General features: G+C 36.8%; 1 long non-coding RNA gene across 3 annotated transcripts in view; it reads left to right on the plus strand.

Annotated features, from left to right (window-relative positions):
• The first annotated feature begins 3,039 nt into the window (after window positions 1-3,039).
• Window positions 3,040-22,953, plus strand: part of LOC108526187 (uncharacterized) — a 62,585-nt gene continuing 42,671 nt past the window's right edge. For all 3 annotated transcript variants that reach the window (XR_001884456.1, XR_001884455.1, XR_001884454.1), the window contains exon 1: window positions 3,040-3,208. This is a non-coding gene — a long non-coding RNA (uncharacterized LOC108526187). The remainder of the gene's footprint in view (window positions 3,209-22,953) is intronic.

A 22,953-nucleotide genomic window follows, 5' to 3' on the forward strand; every position in this document is an offset into this window, starting at 1 on the left:
TTTTTTTTTTTTTTTTTTTTTTTTTTGAGGCGGAGTCTCGCTCTGTTGCCCGGACTGGTAGACTTCTACTAGTCCTTTGTAACAGACTTCTCCATTTTTTAAGCTTGTACCATTTGCCTGCATGTAAATTACATTACCAGGTTCCTTTGCAGTTAAATGTGGAAATATGATTAAGTTCTAGCCAGTAAAGCTGTAAAGAGCAGTCTGTGAAAATTATTTCTAAAGGAGGAGAATACACCGTTTGTCCCTGTAATTTTCTACTACTTGGATTGCAGATTTAATCGCCAGGGTTTAAGCAGTCATCTTGGACCGTAAAGTGACACACCTAGAAAAGGAAAACAGTAAGCTCAAAGGATCCCATGGTATGGAATCTACTTCTGGTTCCTTTTATGATAAGTAAATGTATCTCAACCAAGCTATCATTATTGTGGGGTTTTCAGTAGGTGGTAACCTAACTGAGTCCTGTGTAAAGCAGGATGTCTACTCTCACTCTATATATACAGAAAAAAGGCTGTAGTAACATTTCCCAAACATTATACAGCCTCTAAAAGCTGAAGTGGAATTTCAAAGAAAACTCAGCTGATTTTAGAAATCTGTTTCTTAATCTCCAAAATAAATAAGCCTTCACTGAAGATTTACATGATATATTTTATTCTGCTGGTTCTAAATTAATATAGTATAGGTAAAATTAATTTTGTGAACATGAACCATCCAAGAGCCTGAATGAGCACATATATATATACATACATATATATACACACATGTATACACACATATAATATATATGCTTCCTTTTTATAAGTCTATACCATACACACACACATACAGGTCATGGGAGTGGTAAAGAAAATGATTGCTATTTTAAATTTTTTTATAATATTGTTATTAAATTTAAAACTAATATACTATGATAAAATACAATAAATTATGAATTTTAGGTGAGATATGATCAGTAATAGGTAGTTTATTACTCTACTTTTTTAATGTTGTCAATTTTAAAATGAAATAATACAGTAATTTTAATAATAACAGTATTTTAATGAAAATAGCAGTAAAACAGCATAGGTTAAAAACAAAATAGCAAATTATATATGTGCATTTGTGTAAACATTTTTTCTTAAATAATTTAAAATAAACTCTTTTTTTTTGAGACAGAGTCTCGCCATGTTGCCCAGGCTGGAGTCCAGTCACTCAATCTTGGCTCAATGCAACCTCCACCTCCCAAGTTCTAGCCATTTTCCTGCCTCAGCCTCCTAAGTAGCTGGAACTACAGGTGCCTGCCACCATGCCTGGCCAATTTTTGTTGTTGTTGTATTTTCACTAGAGATAGATTTTCACCATGTTGACCAGGCTGGTCTCGAACTCCTGACCTCAAGTGGTTTGCCCGCCTTGGTCTCCCAAAGTGCTGGGATTACAGATGTGAACTTCTGCACCCAGCCTAAAATACGCATTTCCTATTTGGTGATATTTTTTGAAAAGACAAATGTTGACTTTTATAACTAGCAGTGTTAATGAGTATTTGATGTGAAATGTAGAAACATTCCTCTATTGTGTCAGCCGAGTCATGAAAGAGTTCCCAACAACAAAAATACTCCTTGGGTTTGAAGGTCACTGGCTTGTTACCTTCAGAGGTGAATAATTTCTAGAAAATGCCTTTGTTGCTCTTAATAATGTAAACTATTTAGCAAATGTTTAAATAAGTTAAATGTTTTCATGCATTTGAGTAGCTCTCCTTAAAAATATAGCAGTGCTACTTGGCACAGGGTTGTCTGCTAAAATAGTCAAATAATTACAATGAAAATAGGAGAAAAGCAGGAAAACATAAATTAATAAATAGATACCAAGAAGAGATTACTGTAAAGTAGGGATGGTGGTAACTTTTGTGGGAAGGGGAGATTCAGGATGAGGACAGTCTCATGGATGGCTTTGAGAGTCAAAGTTGTATTTCTTGACCTGGCTGTCAGGGAGTCAGGGAGAAGGGTCATTAAAAGGCTGTTTTGTTTGTTTGTTTGCTTGTTTGTTTTTCCCTTTGGTAATTAACTAAACTATATATTTCTTTAGGTCGCTTTCTGAATCTGTATTTCACTTTAAAACAAATAGTCAATAAATATGAAGGTACAGGCAACAAGCTAACTGGGGTTATCATTTCCTCTTCCCACCCCAGAAACAGTGTCCTATTTAGAATAACTTTAACCACAACATGACGATCATATATAATAGTGCAACTCTCTCATTTCTCCTATTTTACAGTTATTGGTTCTTGATGATTTGGTTCAGATTTCCATACCAAAGCATCATTGCTTTCCATCATAGCACCACTTGCAGTTATCTGTCGAAGCCTGCTAAGGCAATTAGTATTGAGGGACAGGACTAGCTGGATTTCCTAAGCTGACTAAGAATCCCTAAGCCTAGCTGGGAAGGTGACCGCATCCACCTTTAAACACGGGGCTTGCAACTTAGCTCACACTCGGCCAATCAGGTAGTAAAGAGATATCACTAAAATGCTAATTAGGCAAAAACAGGAGGTAAAGAAATAGCCAATCATCTATCGCCTGAGAGCACAGGGGGAGGGACAATGATTGGGATATAAACCCAGGCATTCGAGCTGGCAAGGCTACCCTCTTTGGGTCCCCTCCCTTTGTATGGGAGCTCTGTTTTCACTCTATTAAATCTTGCAACTGCACACTCTTCTGGTCCGTGCTTGTTACGGCTGGAACTGAGCTTTTGCTCGCTGTCCGCCACTGGTGTTTGCCGCTGTCGCAGACTTGCCCCTGACTTCTATCCCTCTAGATCCGGCAGGGTGGCCACTGTGCTCCTGATCCAGCAAGGTGCCCACTGCCGCTCCCGATGAGGCTAAAGGCTGCATGGCTAAGTGCCCAGGTTCCTCCTAATTGAACTGAACACTAGTCACTGGGTTCTACAGTTCTCTTCCATGACCCACAGCTTCTAATAGAACTATAACACTCACTGCATGGCCCAAGATTCCATTCCTTGGAATCCCTGAGGCCAAGAACCCCAGGTCAGAGAACACAACACTTGCCACCATCTTGGAAGTGGCCCGCCACCATCTTGGAAGCAGCCACCACCATCTTGGGAGCTCTGGGAGCAAGGACCCCCTGGTAACAGCATGAGCTCAAAAATGAGCATCACACAGTCCAGAAGTAAACTGGCAAAAGTATGTGAGGAAATTCAACAATACTTTACCAAGGTATTTTTTATTTCACATTGGTGTTAAAATTGTTTAAGATAATGATAATTCAAATTTATTGACTCAAATATACAATCTATTTTCTTCCTACTGCCAGATTATTCTTATGCCTTATTAAATTATGAACAAATATGATTAACAGTATGTTCAAACGTTGGTCAGACTAAAACTTAATTTCAGTAGCCCCAAATATTTCAAATATAAAACTGTAAAGTGAGCCGTAATTTTATTAGTTCAGATTTGTATACATATTTAGTGTTTATAATAAAGATCCAATACATTTTTAAAAGTTAAAATTAATTTGAATCCACTCTATTAATTTTTAAAATAGTATTTTCATTTGGAAAAGTACTCAGATAAATATTTTGTGAACTTTGTATGACTGCATATGAATTACTTTTGATCTACTTTTAGATGAAACTTCTTCCTTTCGAAGAGTATAAATTCTTTTCTGAACTAGACATTTAAAAACAGGAATATAAAATGATCCTTTCTCTTGATATCTGTTTAATGTGCTTACAAATAATCAAACTATTGTATTTTAGAAAGTGTTATCATCTCAAAACTTCCAAAAATGTAAATGGATGAGAATCATTTTAACTGTGAACTGAATAGTATAGTTGCATCTCTTTGCAAGCACATGCCCTACTAATAAGGCATATGGGTACCAGAGTGTCCAGAGAAATCGGAGTGAAATTTCAACAGCACCAGGCAAGAACTAAAACAGATTAATGCATTCAGACGAATGGTAGAGAAGACCCTGGTGACCACCATTGCAGCTGATGCATATGAAAGCTTTTAAAATTTCATTTCTTGTTAGTTTTATCTCTCTACATTAAAAACGATGTGCTGGGAAGCAGTTTAAAATGAAAAGGTTCATTTATCTCCTTCTGGGCCAGAAAGTTAGTTACCCAATTTTAACTCTTAAAGAAAGGGAAGTGAGAAAAATTGATCGATGGTGGATCAGGCTCAAGTAATCTTAGAAATATATCTAAAATTGACTTGTTCCAGATCTTCTCACAGATTAAACAGACTGACACTTTGCCTTTCACTAAAAACCTTCAGGAATTGAGCTCTAAAACAATACCACACTATGATGTCATTAGCTGATTAGATCTTAATGAGTTATTTTTTCACATTGAGTTCACATTATGGTCAGAAATATTTCTTCCTCAGGGAACTAATATCAGATGCTAGAATGACAAATAAATTTGCCCATTTTTAAAATTTTCTCATTTCCATAGGTTTTGGGGAACAGGTGGTATTTGGTTACATGAGTAAGTTCTTTAGTGGCGATTTGTGAGATTTTGGTGCATCCTTCACCTAAGCAGTGGACATTGAACCCAATTTGTAGTCTTTTACTTTTTCTTGTGCCTTGAATTATCTTCTATATAAACCTGTAGCCAAAACTGGGAAGATTATACATGAATGTTCTAGCTCCTTCATCTATTTCCACGGTATTTTACTGGAATATTTTTTTTCCACTTACCTCTAAGATATGCAGCACTGCCACATCCAGAAATGCTTTATCCCATGAAAACTGCTTTTTTTCCATAATTTTGTTCTTTAGCCTCCTTCTATCCTGAATCTTGCCAAATATCTCCTAATGCTTTCAAATCCAAATTCCCCAAAGGTATTTTATGCGAAAAATATCACTACTTAAAGATTTGCAAATATATTAAATAGTATATCTATAAATATGATTTTAGGACAAAATAGAAAGAAATCATGATTTTAGTCTAAGAAAAATAATGGGCCGGGTGTGATGGCTCACGCCTGTAATCCCAGCACTTTGAGAGGCCGAGGCGGGTGGATCACGAGGTCAGGAGATCGAGACCATCGTGGCTAATATGGTGAAACCCATTCTCTACTAAAAATACAAAAAAAAAAAAATACAAAAAAAAAAAAATTAGCCTTGCATGGTGGTGGGCACCTCTAGTCCCAGCTACTTGAGAGGCTGAGGCAGGAGAATGCTGTGAACCCAGGAGGCGGAGCTTGCAGTGAGCCGAGATCACACCACTGCACTACAGCCTGGGCGACAGAGCAAGACTCCGTCTCAAAAAAAAAAAGTGTATGTGCCTATGTGTGTGTTTTTAGTAAGAGAAATAAGCCCTTGTTTCTACACCAAACTATCTACAGTAAATATACTATGCAAACATAATTCTCTTCTTTCTCTGGTTTCACATCCATCTCTATATAACTTTGATTTGGGACCAGAATCTCAATTATACCTATTTGGAACCCATCCCTTCCTTCTCCTTCGCACTGAAGATAATTAATAAATATTTTAATTTCATGGATAAGAAAGTTACAGAAACAAATATATTTGAAAAGATATCATATGGCTTTCCAGAAGCATATCATAAAATATGGAAATAGAGAAAAGTCATGCATGAATGTTTACAGCAATAATTGAAAACAGTTTTCTGGGGCCAGGCACAGTGGCTCACCCCTGTAATTCCACCACTTTGGGAGGCTGAGTTTGGCATATCACCTAAGGTCAGGAGTTTGACACCAGCATGGCCAACATGTCTAAACCCCATCTCTACTAAAAATACAAAAATTAGCCTGATGTGGTGGCATGTGCCTGCAATCCCAGATACTAAGGAGGCTGAGGCAGGAGAATTGCTTGAACCCAGGAGAGAGAGGCTGCACTGAGCCTTGACCACACCACTGCACTCCGATCTAGGGGACAGAACAAGACTTTGTCAAAAAAAAAAAAAAAAAAAAGGAAAAACAGTCTTATAGCAAAAGCAAAGTATGTGTGTATGTGTGTATGTGTGTGTGTGTGTGTGTGTGTTTATTTGGAAGAAGAAAGAGACAGTTGACACAGTTTTACTACCCAAATATGCATACCTATTTTTTGAATCAAGAAACATAAGGTCCTCCTAAAATGAAATAATTTAACATAGGTCTTATCTAACCTCCATTTTTTTTTTCTTTTTGGTCTCTGATAGTAAGAGCATTGGAATCCTATTTAATATTTCATAGATGTGTCAGAGTTACTTGAGCAACAATAGTTTTTAATATCAAGGTCTCAGCTTTAATGAGCAAAATGTTATGAAAAAATAAAATATAAATACGTTTTCATGTGGTTCATGGGAAATAGGTTACGATAAACATTACAAAACCTTTTTCGTTATCATTTTTAGAAACAGTCTTACAAAAACTTTCAAGTGTAATATAAAGAATTTTTTCTAAACTATTTGAGAGTAAGTTGTAGACATGATGCTCCATCTCACTCAACAAACAAGAATATTATGCTATCTAACTACAGCAAAAGCATGAAGACCAGGCAATTAACATAGAAACATTACCATCATCTAATCATGCTAATCCTCAGGTCCTATTCAAATTTCACCATTTGTCTAGTGATGTCCATTTTAGCAAAAGAATCAAGTTCAGAGTCACATGTTATTCCCATCTCCTTTTAACTGAAACAGTTCCTCAACCTTGCCTTGACTATCACGACCTTGACAATCTTCAGGGTTTCTGGCAGGTACAATTAGAATTCCATTTAGTTTAGTTTCGTCTGTTGTTTCCTTATGATCTGTTCAGGTTATTTATCTTTAGCAGAAATATCATAGATGTCTCTATGTTCATGTGGTGGCTCACACCTGTCATCCCAGCACTTTGGGAGGCTGAGGCAGGCAGATCACTTAAAGTCAGGAGTTTGAGACCAGCCTTACCAACATGGCAAAACCCCGTCTCTACCAAAAACACAAAAATTAGCTGAGTGTGGTGGTGCATGCCTGTAGTCCCAGCTACTTGGGAGGCTGAGGCAGGAGAATGGCTTGAACCCGGAAGGTGGAGATTGCAATGAGTCAAGGTTGCGTCACTTTACTCCAGCCTGGGTGACAGAGTGAGACTGTCTAAAAATATATATATACACACACACACACGTATATATATATACACACATATATATGTATGTATCATAGATAGATATGTATCATATGTATGTATCATAGATATATATGTATCATAGATATAATGATGTGCTCTTCTTACCACATCTTATCAAGTGGCACATAATTTTAATTTGTCCCGTTACAGATGATGGTCACACTGATCATTTGAATAAAATGGTGACTGCCACACTTTTCCCACTGTAAAGTTACCCTTTTTTTTTGGTACTTTGAGACTATGTAAATATCTCCTTCCTTATTAAATATTTACCATTTAATTATATGAATAAAGAATCATGCATCTCTATTTTATTCAATGTATTATAAGCCATTTTATCATTATTTTTCTTTCCAATTGTATTTTAGCTTCAAGGGCTACATGTACAGGTTTATTCCATGGGTAAATTGGGTAAATTGCATGTTGCCGGGTAGGGGTTGGTGTACAGATAATTTTGTCACCCGGTAATCAGCATAATACCCAATAAGTAGTTTTTCAACCCTGATCCTCCTCCTACTGTCCATCTTTGAACAGGCTCCAGGGTCTACTTTTCTTTTCTTTGTGTCCGTGTGTACTCAATGTTTAGCTCTTGCTTACGAGAACATATATTTGGTTTCCTGTTTCTGCATTAATTTGTTTAGAATAGTGGCTTCCACCTCCATCCATGTTGCTGCAAAGACCATGATCTCTTTTTTTTAATAGCTGTGTAGTATACCATGGTGTGTATGTGCCGTATTTTCTTTATCCAGTCTACCATTGATAGGTATCTATGTTGATTCCACATCTTTTCTATATGCGTGTGTATGCCTTTATGGTAGAACAACTTATTTTCTTTTGGGTATATACCCAGTAATAGGATTGCTAAGTCAAATAGTAATTTTACTTTAAGTCCTTTGAAACATCTCCAGACTGCTTTCCACAGTTGCTGAATTTACATTCCCACCAGCAGTGTATAAGCCTTTCCTTTTCTCCTCAACTTCACCAGCATCTGTTGTTTTTTAACTTTTTAATATTAGCCATTCTGACTGGTTTGAATGGTGTCTCATTGAGGTTCTGATTTGCATTTCCCTAATGATTAGTGATATTGAACTTTTTCTCATACACTTGCTGGCCACGTGATGTCTTCTTTTGAGAAGTGTCTGTTCCTATCCTTTGCCCATTTTTAAATGGGGTTGTTTGTTTTTCACTTGTTGAGTTCCTTATAGCTTGTGAATATTAGACCTTTGTCAGATGCATAGTTTACAAGTATTTTCTCCCATTCTGTAGGTCATCTGTTTACTCTATTGATACTTTCTTTTGCTATGCAAAAGCTGGTTACTTTAATTAGGTCCCACTGGTCCATCTTTGTTTTGGTTGCAGCTGCTTTAGAAGTCTTCATCATGAACTCTTTGCCAGGCTGAGATGTCCAGAATGGTATAGCCTAGATATTCTTCTAGAATCTTCTTCATTTTAGGTTTTACTTTTAAATCTTTAATCCACCTTGAGTTGCTTTCTGTTTTTTGTGTAAAGTAAGGGCTCAGTTTTCAATCTTCTGCATATGACTAACCATCTATCCCAGCAGCATTTATTGAATAGGGAGTTCTTTCCCCATTGCTTGTTTTTGGTGATGTTGTCAAATATCAGATGGTTGTAGGTTTGCAGCTTTATTTCTGAGTTATGTAATCTGTTCCATTGGTCTCTGTCTGTTTTTGTACCAGTACTGTGCTGTTTTAGTTACTATAGTCTAGTAATGTAGGTTGAAGTTGGGTTGTGTGATGCCTCCAGCTTTGTTCTTTTGGCTTAGGATTGTTTTGGCTATTCAGGCTCTTTTTTGGTTCCAAATGAGTTTTAGAATGACTTTTTTCTAATTATATGAAAAAATGTCATAGGAAATTTGATAGAAACAGCATTGAATCTGTAAATTGCTTTGAGGAGTATGGCCAGTTTAACAATATTGATTCTTCCTATCCATGAATATGGAATGTTTTTCGAGTTGTTTGTTTTCTTCGATTTTTTTTTTTTTCAGCAGTGCTTTGTGATTCTCATTGCAGAGGTCTTTCACCTCCTGGTTAACTGTATTCAGAGGCGTTTTAAGGCACTGAAGAGGCATATTCAAAGTACTAAGAGTCATCTACAACAAACCCATAGCCATCGTCATACTGAATGGGCAAAAGCTAGAAGCATTCCCCTTGAGAACCATAAGAAGACAATGAGGCCCACTCTCACCACTCCTATTCAACATAGTACTGGAAGTCCTAGCCAGAGCAATCAGAAAAAAGAAAGAAAAGGTATCCAAACAGGAAGTGAGGAAGTCAAAATATCTCTCTTCACAGGCAATATCATACTATGCTAGAAAACCCCATAGTCTTTGCCCAAGGGCTCCTAGATCTGATAAACAACTTCAGCAAAGTTTCAGAATACAAACTCAATGTGCAAAATCAGTAGCATTTTATCCACCAATAACGTCCAATCTGAGAGCAAAATTAAACATTCAATCCCACTCACAATAGCCACCAAAGAATAAAACTCTTTTTAATGTGAAACTGAAAAAAAGATTATAGCTGTAGGTATAAGGTAAATGAGCAATTAAAATGATAAGAACATATTAGGCTAAACTCTAGTTATATATTTGATATCGTTAATATGATTGATAAAATTTAAAAAAATTCTACAAAAATTGATCTCCCTAAAGTAGAATTGATTATGCCATTTCTAAAGAAAATTAAGAAAATTACAAATATTATCAACATGTCTTCCGTACATTCCCTAAAGGTGTCATGAATATATATACATATAGTTTCCAACATCCATAAAATTCTGTAAACTAAATCAAATCTTAATTTAGAGAAAGTTTCTATACTTTATTTCTAAATTTCTATATTCAATAGTAAAATTGCCCCAAAGATAATAGTTGGGAAAAATATACGTACCACTACTTAAACATTTGCAACTGTATTAAATAGCATGCCCATACCTCTAATTTTAGCCTTAAGTACAAATTAGCAGAAAAGCGTGATTTCACTCTGAGGGAAATAACGTATGTTTGTTGCCTGTAAGTATGTGTGTGTTTGTGTGAATCCAGCTGAAACAAGTCCTAATGACTCCACTACTAACTCAGAGAGCTAAGCAGATCCGGGGAAGAAATTGGGAAAATAGAAATAAGGGAAAGTCCAGAACTCCCTATCATTTGATTGAACTAAGTTTCTGTTGGCAGAACAGTGTTCCTGATAGGACCACATACATCAGAATATCAAGTAGCACAATAATAGAGGCTTGCATAGGTTCAAAGCCCCAGCACACACTTTAGTTCCAATAATTTGATAGTCAATTAAAAATAATAGTTTACTATTGTGTGAATTATTATAATGGAGACTAGTGCAGGTGTCTAAATAATCTCAATTACTGTTCATTATATAATTTAATGCAAGACAGCTGGGCACAGTGGCTAGTGCCTGTAATCCCAGCTACTTGAGAGCCAGAGGTGGGAGGATTACTTGAGATCAGGAGTTTGAGAGCAGACTGGGCAACACAACGAGACCCCATCTCTGAAAAAAAAAAAAAAAAGTAAAAGTGAATTAGCTGGGCATGGTGGAGTGTCTGTAGTCCCAGCTACTCAGGAAGCTGAGGCAGTAGGATTGCTTGAGCCCAGGAGTTTAAGGCTGCAGTGAGCTATAGTCGCACCACTGTGATCCAGCCTGTGTGAAAGAGGAAGACCTCAAGTATAATAATAAATAATAATAGTAATTTAATGTAAGAAAAATGATAATTTGCTATTTATAAGAATGGGAAATTCGGCAAGTGTTGACATAAGTCAGCTGATAACATTCTGCTCTGTTGCTTAAACAAAGGAGTTCCAATGTCGAAAGAGCAGAATGATAAGAAAGATAAGGAAAAACTGAAGATAGCAAAATCTGAGACTTCTAAGAAAATAAATTACTCTAAAAATGTGTTTGTGTACATTTCAAATCTGCATTTAAATGTATTGAACATTTTAGATGTTCATTCTTGAAACTGAAGCTTAAAGATTCTGTGCCACGGTGGTAACAATTTTCCAAGATTTTCTACAGTATTTCTCGTTGTTGCTTTATTAACTTGAAGAATTTCTTTGCAATGGTGACTTGAAACCTCTGTTGCTTCAGTCACATGAAGCAAAGACTGCCCTGCAGCCTATCATTTGTCTTTTGACTTGCTTATAATGGATATTAATATGCTAAAATTTCTAACATTCATGCAGTCTATCCTGTCATTTTTTCCTTTATGGCAGGTTTCCTGTCTTGCTTAAAAATGACTCATAAATTTTGAGGTTGCTGCTCATATTTTTGTTTCTATATTCAGCACATTGATCTATTTGGAAATCATTCCACAGAGTTGATAAAGCAAGCTTTATTTTTCTAAGTGGAAAGCCTATTAAGCAAATATTATTAATTTAAAAAACAATCTTAACCACTGCATTGAAATATCCCTTTAATATATGTTATATTCTCCATATTCTTAGATATGTTCTGAGATCATGTAAATTATCTTTTTGATTTTTTATTTATCCTATAAAATAATTTTAATTATAGCAGATTAATATCTTTTTATTATATTGAATCACAAACTCTTGATCCTAGAATTCTAGTTTAAAGTTATATTGAAGTATCTCACCTTTATTCTCCCATAAAAACTTACAAAACATTTTAATACTCTCCAATATGAAACTCTGATTTATTTTGAAGTAAATAAATATTTACAATAAATTTTGCAATGTGCATAAACAAAAGTTAAGTTTTAAATTCTGGATCATTATAAGCCTCTCCATTATTTAAATTAAAACATTATTTTTCATTATTATTTTTTATTTTTGAGATGGAGTCTCACTCTGTCACCCAGACTGGAGTGCAGCGGCACCATCTCAGCTCACTACAACCTCCGCCTCGCAGTTTCAAGCGATTCTCCTGCTTCAGCCTCCCCTGACTAGCTGGGATTACAGGCACCTGCCACAACTCTCCAGCTAATTTTTGTGTTTTTAATAGAGGTGGGGTTCCAACATACTGGCCCCAAACTCCTGACCTCAGATGATCCACCCACCTCGGCCTCCCAAAGTGCTGGGATTGCAGGCGTGAGTCACCACTCCTAGCAAAACATTTTTAACGTAACCCTTTAAAAAGAATGAATTTAAGTATCCAAAAATTAGCTAGGCATGCCAATTTGTGTGAGAAACACATCAGATGTTAATTGTTCGGTATATTTAACATTTGAATAGGAATTAATTGTACTAAATTTTATGTATCAATTGAAATGTCAGACTTTCATGATGAATGCTTAAAACTAAAGGCACAGGTGAAAAATCAGATTCCAATTCAAATGTGAACATGAAGAGAAGTCTGCAGGTTTTTTTCATCATATATTTAAAACCTAATTGATTAGTTCTCATATTCTTTGACAGTGAGATTGAATGAATTAAATTATGGTCAATGTTATCAATGAATGCATTCATCTTAACCTTTTTTTTTTTTTCCAGGCAATTACCACTACAAGCACTATTCTTTTCTCTTTTCTATATCCAAATTTGAATTAAAAGTGTACAGAGTCAAATGTACTTAATGTTAAATGGTAGAAAGATAACAAGTGTGAAAAAGTATAAATCATAAAACTAGCAATTAATACAGAACCCAGCACTCTAGTATTTGACATTTAAGCATCTCCCTCAAGACTTCATCACGAACAATTTATAGCCTTAACTACAAATGAAATGTCATAAATAATTGGTCATGTACCTTTGACATTTCATCTCAGATTTGGTGAATTAATTTTGTAGTCTGAAACATTTGAAGCCAATATTCGGGGTCTGAAATCTCAAGGGTAGCTATTTTTAATTATTTTATGGAATATATACATTTTGCTCATTTCTTTAAATATAATAAAACAAACCTTGACTAAAGAAAGAGAACATAAGTTGAAATAAAGACACCTGCCAACCATCCTAAAGGAAAACTATTAACAATATCGATAATTATAGAGGTCATTTAATTTTTTCTATTAAGTGAATTAAACTTAATATGTCATATTGTACTTCTGAGGCTTAGGGGGAAAAGTTTTGCATATTCCTGAAGAATTTTCGTTACCTATAGAATATTAATTTCCAATTACGGTTCACTTCCAAGTTACAGTGAGATAGTGCTGTCTCTTTTAAACTTTGGTATTCATTAACTCTTTTGTGACTGTCCTTAAACAGGCCAAGTAAACTTAGCTTAGGAAGGAAGCAAAGATTAACAATGCACCAAAGCATCTTGCTGAGTCAAAGTCCAAGAGGATAAAAAGTTTCAAGTTAGGACTCTGGAAAAATTGAAATAAAGGAATGGATCACTATCAGAATTCCCTTTTCAACTTCCTACTTTCTGTCTCTCTGAACATTTGACTCACTGTACTTTCATGTAGCCAATCATATTTATTTATTTCCAATACCCAAATGAGAATATGGTAGTCAAGAGTGTACATGTTTACATTTCATTACTTAAAAATAGATAGCCATTTGAGTTGGGATTTTAGTAGGATCCAAACAAAGGAACCTTCCTAATCAGACTGAGAAGGATTCTGATTGGCTCAACTGAAGAATGCTGGCACTTCAACCAATTCATAAGGAAGGAGATGGCTGTGGGGACATATTTCCCAAAACAGTAGTGGAGGTGATTCTCTGAAAATGAGATAGAGGACAAATGAAGCTAGAAACAAAAAATAAGAAAGAGTGGGCAATATATTTTCTTTTCTTTTTCATTTCTTTTCTATTCTAGGAATAAACTGTTCTATGATTTAAGATTGTCAATTTTTTTTTTTTTTTTTTTTTTTTTTTTTTTTTTTTTTTTTTTTTTTTTTTTTTTTTTTTTTTTTGAGACGGAGTCTTGCTCTGTCACCCGGGCTGGAGTGCAGTGGCCGGATCTCAGCTCACTGCAAGCTCCACCTTCCGGGTTTACGCCATTCTCCTGCCTCAGCCTCCCGTGTAGCTGGGACTACAGGCGCCCGCCACCTCGCCCAGCTAGTTTTTTGTATTTTTTAGTAGAGACGGGGTTTCACCGTGTTAGCCAGGATGGTCTCGATCTCCTGACCTCGTGATCTGCCCGTCTCGTCCTCCCAAAGTGCTGAGATTACAGGCTTGAGCCACCGCGCCCGGCCAAGATTGTCAATTTTACAAACCCAATGAGGAACCATTATTAGAGAGGATATATGACAAGAAGACAAATTAAAACCTCTTTGATATGCCTAAATAATTTTCTGGTAAATTGAGCTTCTTTTCTCTCAAGTTTAAGAAACAGCTTTTAGAGTTATAGAGAGTGGCTGGAAATCAATAGCTCAGAGATCTTGCTAAATGAAATCAGGAAAATGAAAACCTCAAAAGGGTCAAAAGTGAACGTTGTTGACCCCAAGTGGAAAATACATCTGTATTTTCTAACTACATCAAATTTATTCACCTACATATTACTATTTAATGACATTGTTTATGACCACAAAGCATGCATCCTGGATCTTGCTCTATAATTCATTGCTGTCTTGCTAGCTCTTTGATACTTCCTGGTAAGTTTAAATATATATTCAGTGTAGCTTTTCAGTTTTACTCAATGACAGAGAGTAAGAGAGAGTTAACAAGAGAACAAGAAAGTGAAAAAGAGAGAGAGAGAGAGAATGTGTGTGTGTGTGCGCGCACGCGCAAAACCACCTTTGTAAAATTATGACAGTAAGAGAAATCTGACATGCTTGACTCTATCTTATTTCTGATGAAGCTGTTCGCGATCATTCCGGGGTTTGGTCATGCTAGCTTTGGGAGGACTTTAGTTCACAGTTTAACTTGAAAGCAAGGGTGATAATAGTCCCTCCCTAAAATGAACTCCCTCTTTGCTCAGGAACAAAAAACTGCCTTTGTAAGCCTAATGAAAGGCCATGAGAATAGGATTATAAGAGATGCCTGAATTCTGCTAAAATGTAGCAATAGTTTCTATAATCCTCTACTTCTCAGGAGTCATCTAGCTAGAGGTCACAAGACTCGTGATTTTCTCAATTGTTCCTAACTGACAATATCACTATTGTAGAATCGAATATTTCTTTTTTTTTCTTTTTTGAGATATTTTTCAGACTGACCCCACTTGAACCCATGACTCATGACCCAACTGGTCCTGTGGTCCTACCCAGAAGTGGACTCAGTGCAGAGGACCACTTTCCACAACCCTATGATTTCATCCCCAACCAATCAACAGCACCCATTCCTAGCCCTCTACCCACCAAATTGTTCATAAAAACCGTAAGCTCTGAACCTGTGTGGAGGCAGATTTCAGTAATAACTCCTTCTCCCACATGGCCAGCTTCCTGTCAATCAAACCATTTCTCTACTGCAATGCCATGGTCTCAGTTAACTGATTTTGCCTGTGCAGCAAACAACCTATCAGGTGACTACAAGAGCAGAATCGCCTCCTCTACCATCATCAAATGCTACTCGTCAATTGGTTTTAGTGCTCACGGTGATTCATACCATAATTCACCTAGTAATTATAAAATGATTCATATAACACAGTATTTGAAACTTCAAGGAACCTAGTAAGACACCAACTATAAGTCTCTATCAATGTGGCTGAAAGAAAAGAGTAAGCTGTATTGTGGGAGAAGCGTGCCCCTTCACTGTTCACACAGCTTGGGGATGCTGTTTTTCAACTCTCTAGAGTTGGTATGGCTGAAATACCTTTTATAGTCTCTCTTCTTATCTTTCACACATGCTACCTCTATCCTTTTACACCATTGTCTTCCTTTTTCTCTTTCACTTCCTTGCTTATTTTTGAAGAAATCATTAGGTCAGTCTCCAATTTCACCTAAGTAACAGTATCAGTCATCTTGAGCAGGCCAGAAAATAATATTGTCTCCTTCCATGTGTCCTACTAAATGTAGTGCCTTTAGCATCTGCTTTGCGGTTTGACTGAAAATAAAATAAAATAAAATAAAATAAAGCACACACACAAGATTCCCTCTTCCAAACTCTCTGAACTACAATGAAAGCTTGTCTCAGTCCAAATTCTGCCACACTCATAAACACATAAGAGACAAAAAACATGGGGCCCAGGCTCTGGAGCCAGCTGGTTTGTATGCAAATCCTGACTCAGTCATTTATTATATGTGTGACCTTTGGAAATTCACTAAGGTTCCCTGGGTCTTAGTTTCCTCAACTATGATTATCATGCCTACCTCGAGTTATGGTGAAGGCATATGATATATGTAAAGCCTTTAGCACAATGCCTGGAAGACAGTGAACACTCAGTAAATGCCGATCATTTCTATAAGAGGTACTACAGTTTGGAGGCTAAGCACCCAGACTCTGGAGTTATCTGTCAGGCCCTGAAGCCCAGTTCTGCCTCTCAAGTAGCTGTGTAGCCTTAGGCAAATTATTTAGTAGGTCAAACTCTTTTCAGATCCCAAATTTTTGTTTTTTTTTAATCCTTAGTGATCAACAAGAACTGCAAGAGACTTTTCCACTATGTACGTAAAGACAGGACTGGCCCACAAAGGAGAACAAATATTCCTGTTCCCCTCCCTGTTACCTCATTATCGTTTACAGGAACCACTGATGAACAGACCCTTATTCAAGATAGTGATTGTCTCTAATTATTTAAAATCCAAAGAACATTATTTACAATCAATTTAGGTTATGGATCCTATCTTTCTCCCTAGTACTCATTTATTGTCTGTCAACAGAATTCTTCTTCGTCCTTCTCCCATAACTTGTTTTACAATGATCCAAGCACCCATTCTTTCTGTAACTTCAAGATGATATATAAGCTCCTGTACCTCATTGAGAAGTTGCGTCTTCATCCTGATGGCTTCTGTGTATACGTGTTAAGTAACCTTGTATGACTTTTCTTCTGTTTTTTGAAAAAGTTCAAATAATATCCAAAAAGTCAGCCATCAGAGTTATACATTTTATAAATCCTTCCTTGTCTTTATTCCACTGTTAAACTTCCTAAATTACCTTAATTTTCTTCTCCAAAAGTTTTAGTTACTTTCCTTTATAGTTCAGATTTTCAAATTTTGCAATTACATACTTTGGTGGTGTAAGGTACATGGATGTGCTTTAGTCAAGCAATAGGCAGAGGCAGATATCCAGGCCTTCATGACTTACTGAATTTGGCACATAGGTGCATACCTCCACTTGTTATATAACCTGTGTGAGTTTATAATTGGCTCTGAGCCACTGTTGTTTGTAAAAGGTGTAACTGCCCTGCTAACACTGTAGAGGAGCTCTTGGGGTTCAGCTGGGCTGAACATGACTTGACGTGTTGGGCTTGCTGGTGTCCAGAGAGAGAGAGAACCAGAGCTGTCCATCTTGCAAATGGACATAGGGAGTCACAGCATGGCTTGTGCAGGTGACAAGAGAGAGAAAGAGTTAAGCTGCTGACCCTGAAGGCAAGGGAGAGCTGGCCATGCAGCTTTAGGTGTGGGGGTGGCAGGAGCCACAGAGCCAGAGCAAAGAGCCGAGATAAAGGTGGACAATGTGAAAAGAGCTAATGAGAAAGCTGTTAATGAAAGCTGATGCTAAATAAAAACCACCTTCACCTGCCTACGGCCCTCTGCATGCTCTTTCTGCCCATCCACCCACTCCCCTCAAACTTCAGCATAGGCTGGACTAGACCTGGACCCTGGGATCTAACAGATGGGTTTCTTTTTCATTCATCAACAGGATAGTAACTGGACTCTTCCAGTGCAGGGATTCCTATACTGAAACTCAAAAAATCTCTTCCTTTTGGTGGTAGGAAGAGTAGATAATTTCCAGACTTTTATTATGTAAACCAAGAATAAAATCTAAGTGCCTCAACCAACTGAAGGGATTCCCATCTTGGGCAAGAGGACCCAAAGAAACCTTAAAAACGAGTTCAGGCCATGACAGAAATGGAGGCCAGACATGTCTCATTATACCCTCCTCTCTTAGGCGTTCAGGCACAACTGACCAGCACCAACATTGAAACAGAGATCTTCAGACTGACAAAACAGGCTTTTTGTAGTAATAAGATACCAAATTTCAACCTGATTCCAGTAGAACATCACATGACAGATATCAGGCCCTGAAGGAAATCCAAGTATTTACACCAAAATACATATCTTTGACATATTTTGGAAGAACCCTGCACAGCTGTCTCTTGTGGGGGAAATTTGCATTCTGTTGAGAATCTCCTTCACTTATTACTAGCTCACTTCTGGAGAGTCTGGCACCCTTTAAATATCTGAATAGGAAACATTTGCTCTATATAGAAAACTTTGCTCCCCTAAGCTCTGAACCTTTGGGGAGGCAGATTTGAATGATAGCTCCATCTCCCACATGGCCAGCTTCCTGTCAATTAAACTCTTTCTCTACCACAATGCCATGGTCTCAGTTAACCGACTTTGCCTGTGCAGTGGGCACAAAATGCCTATCAGGTGATTACAAGAGCAGAATCACCTAGTCTACCATCATCAAACACTACTTGTCAATTGGTCTCAGTGCTCATGATGATTCATATCATAATTCACATTGTAATATATAAAATGATTCATATAACATTTAGTACTTGAAACTTTAGTACTTGAAACTAAGAGTGGCCACTTGTGAGACTTCATCTATATAACAAAAATGTTGGCCTCCCCACCCTTTATCTTAACCCAGACACTACTTTCTATTGATTGCAGGTCTTTAGATAATAACTTAACTCGTTCAACCAATCAGAAAATCCTTGAATCCCCCTCCAACCTGGAAGCCTCCACTTCACGTTGTCCTGCCTTTCCAGGCTGAACCAATGTACACTCACATGTATTGATTAATAGCGTATGTCTTCCTAAAACATATAAGACCAAACTGTAACCCTCATGAGGTAAGTAGATTGAGACCATCTTGGCTAACACAGTGAAACTCCATCTCTACTAAAAATACAAAACATTAGCTGGGCGTGGTGGCAGGCACCTGTGGTCCCAGCTACTCGGGAGGCTGAGGCAGGAGAATGGCGTGAACCCAGGAGGCAGAGCTTGCAGTGAGCTGAGATCGCACCACTGCACTCCAGCCTGGGTGACAGAGCGAGACTCTGTCTCAAAACAAAACAAAACAAAACAAAACAAAACAAATAAACTGTAACCTAACCACCTCAGGACCTCCTGAGACTTTGCCTTGGGCCTTGGTCACTCATATTTGGCTCAGAATAAACCTCTTTAAATATTTTACAGAGTTTGACTGTTTTTAATCAATAGCTGAATTAAAAAGTCACAAATCTATAAATTTAGAAAGAAGCATTTTATTTCTAAAAGTGGGTATCTTAGCATCAAAGCAGGAAGTGGAGCCTCCAACTGAAACTGAAAAGTAAGCGCTTCAAGGGAGGGACGAAGTGAACAGGAATTTATGTTGAGTGAGGTAGCTAAGGTTACATATTCAACAGATTATAGGAGGTGCTGTGAATAGCGGGTGGCGTGCACATGCATAGTAGGCTAACATGTATGCAATAGGAAACCCATGTTCACCTTGGGGACAGAGTCTTAACATTGAAATGTATTACTATTAGTCTGTTTACTTGTAAAGCTGAAGCAGAGCACAGGAAAGCCCTTTGGGTGCAGTCTCTGTGCTCTGTGAACTGACTGCCAGAACCACTTCCTGACTCCTGGTCTCTTACTGGGAAGAAATACTGATCAGTTGTTGTTCCCAGCCACAGAAAGGGAAAGGCAGTGCCAGTGCCCAACCAAGAAAGACTGGTTGATATTCGTAGTGGAATCTTTTTCAAGGAGTTGGCTTCTGTTTAGCCCTTAGGTGAAAAAACAGAACTAATAATGGCAGTTAGTGAGAGAAGGGTACAACAAGGTCTATTCGACCCTTTGTCCTGTCGGGGCTGGAACTCAGTTTTCTTTCTTGACGGGGGTGGGGTATCTATGGGCTCCCCTTGGACAAAAGATGGTCTGTTCAGTTGATTGGGGGCTTAGAATTTTATTTTATGTATGATACTTTATCTTTCTTGAACTCATTTTATTTGGATATTTGGCATCATTTATCAATACTGTTTGTCTCTTATCTTTCACATTTTCTTATTTCTCTGATTTTATTTGGTGTTCTGGGAACATTCTGTGATTGTGTTTTCTAAACTCCTTGAAAATCTTTTAATTTAATTTAGATATTTATTTATAATTTTCCATGTCTTTGGTTTATTACATGAATTTTCTTTAATTTAAAAAATGGATGCCATATCTCTTAAATTTCTCTGGGCATACACATTAGAATGTCTTTATGTATTTTGCTTTTGTTCTACATTCTTTTTGGTCACTTGTATTACTTGTGTTCTGGGGCAATTTTTCATTGTGACGGCTTAAATAAGATGTTGAGAGGATATTTTGTTCTCCATTCATATCTAAGAATGAGGAAATAAAATGCTGGCACCTGTGGGTATGCTACTGTGCTCATTTCTTGTTCATCCTTGCATTAATGGAATAGGACTAGAAGCCAGGGTTAACAGAAGGAGGCCAAATGCCAGTACTCATCACCTTCCCCTGGGACTTGCACATTCTCCTAGATGAACCTTTAAGGTACCAGCTTGAGGGCTAATGCTGGGATGCCATGTGGTGATTACCACTCAGAGACAGGAAAGTAAACTCTCCCATGAAAAGTTTCAGTTAATCCTTTTGAATTTAGCTCCATGTTTTATTTCTCCTCAGTCATATTTTTGCATCCATGACTGTTTAGATTCTAGATTTCTGCAGGTAAAATCAGCTTCTTTCTGAGCTGCATCACACTTTAGAAACATTCTAGGCTACTTTTTTGACTGCCTGGCACAGTACTCACTACTTTTAAATCTAATTACCACGATCCAAAATTAAATTGAAATTGCCTATGTGGTCCTTTGCCTGATAGTTTTGTTCATCAGAAGTTTATAACTTTCAGTGGCTTCCTGTTATTTTATCGGCATTTTAAAAGAGAAAAACAATTGGTGGTGATCCATTCATTTTATTTACCCAGTTCATCTAAACTATGGATAGGACATTTCCCTATGTCAGAGACTTTATGACCTTCAAAAGACTGACCAGACTATTTCCTGTGCACTATAATCTTTGTTCCAGCATGAATCTTTTAAAAATTGCGTCAATTATGAAAATATATTTGCATTAGCCTATCAAATGTGACAAAAATTGTGATTAAATGCATTTGACTTTCTTATATACTACTACTTCAAATAGCAAAGTAGGAATGAGATCTCTTAATGCCTACCTCATCTCCATCTTTTGTAAATATGAGATGTGTGCAGTTTTTTCAGAAAGTTTTTAAGATAAATTAAACAATGCAAGGAAACATCCAGCTTAAGATTTGGTACACTGTAAGCCTCTAACAAATGTCTGTTCTCTGGCCATCTATTACAATCCCAACTAGAGAAACAGATTTATATTTATTAAGACTTTGAAATAAAGGTTTAGGTTTAACAGATGTCTGGTAGCTGCAATTCTGAAATAGTCAGCTGTCTCTAACTTCATCCAAATATGAGATGAACTGAGAATAATTTAAACAGCCAGGGAGTTATGATCCTTTGAGATAGCACTGCACCTCACAGACTGGTTTTACTGCCTTACTATACGCAGAGGCTGTCTACCAAGTGCATGAGTTTGATGCGACAGAATGTCCACACACGTCACGCAAAGAAGATTTATTACTCAAGGGTAGGTTGCACAGATAACTGGAAGCATAGAACCCATGGCAAGCTGGTTTCCTGAGAAAGCTGCCGAGGGAATAGAGAGTCTCATTGCATGCTTCCCATGTTGCACCGCAGCTGAGGGACACTGAAAGCACTCCAGCCACTGTAAGGTGCCACTGGGCTCACTAAGTGCAAGCGCCATAGAACATGTTATTCTAAGAAAATGAGGACACAGCCCGGGTTGTTCTGGACATATCTTCCTTGTTTCTGCATGTTGCACTATCAGTACTTTCTGCCTGAGAAATGCAAGCAAGAGAGGGAAGATTTGGGTTAGCTAAACACATCCGACTGGGAACGTTTCCCCCTGGGATATCATTAGAAGGCTGTGTTCCCCACCCAGCTGTGAAAATCTCCTGGCCATTGTCTATAATGGAATTCATTGATTAAAAACAAGTTTTATCTTCAACACATTTTGCAATGTATTTTAAAATAACAAATCAGCAATACACAATTTACACATGTATGCAGTGTGTAAAGACTATAATTACTTAGTAATATTATTTTCAAGTCTTCATATAAAAAGAAAATAAAAATAGAAGCTTTAATTCAAAAGTTGAATAATTAAATCTGTAATATACTTTTATTTGTTTTCTGTCTTTTATGAGGAATCAAAACAAGTTTTGGCTTGTTGTACTACTTGAGTGACAAAACATTATTAAAACGAGCACAATCATAAAACTGTTCTCAAAATTATAGAAACACAAGCAGCTAAAGAACATTATTCTGAAAGGCAAAAAATGGATATGGCAAGCAATAAGAGTTTTAATTACAGGTAGATCTCTAAGAAGAGATCATGGATTATCACCAGGAAACTAAAACAAATAAAGAAAATACATTGCGTGCAATGAAATATTCATTTCTGATATTTACCTACTGCATAAGAAACGTATTAAAATAAAAAAAGATGTATATCACAAAAGAAAAATATTGTTTATTGTTGTGTTTTATTTGTATTTTTTGTTTTGTAATTTTATACTGTAGAAGTGCTTTTGAGGATATCTTTTTTTCTTTTTTCTTTACAAAGTGATTCAACTTATCTATTGCACAGCATGGTCAATATTGTTAATAATACAGTACATTTCAAAATTGCTAAGAGAGTAAATTTCAAATGTTCTCATCACAGAAAATGATAAATATTTGAGGTGATGAATATATTAA

Source organism: Rhinopithecus bieti, unplaced genomic scaffold (genome assembly GCF_001698545.2).
Source record: "Rhinopithecus bieti isolate Rb0 unplaced genomic scaffold, ASM169854v2 scaffold_2917, whole genome shotgun sequence".
Lineage (NCBI taxonomy): Eukaryota > Metazoa > Chordata > Mammalia > Primates > Cercopithecidae > Rhinopithecus > Rhinopithecus bieti.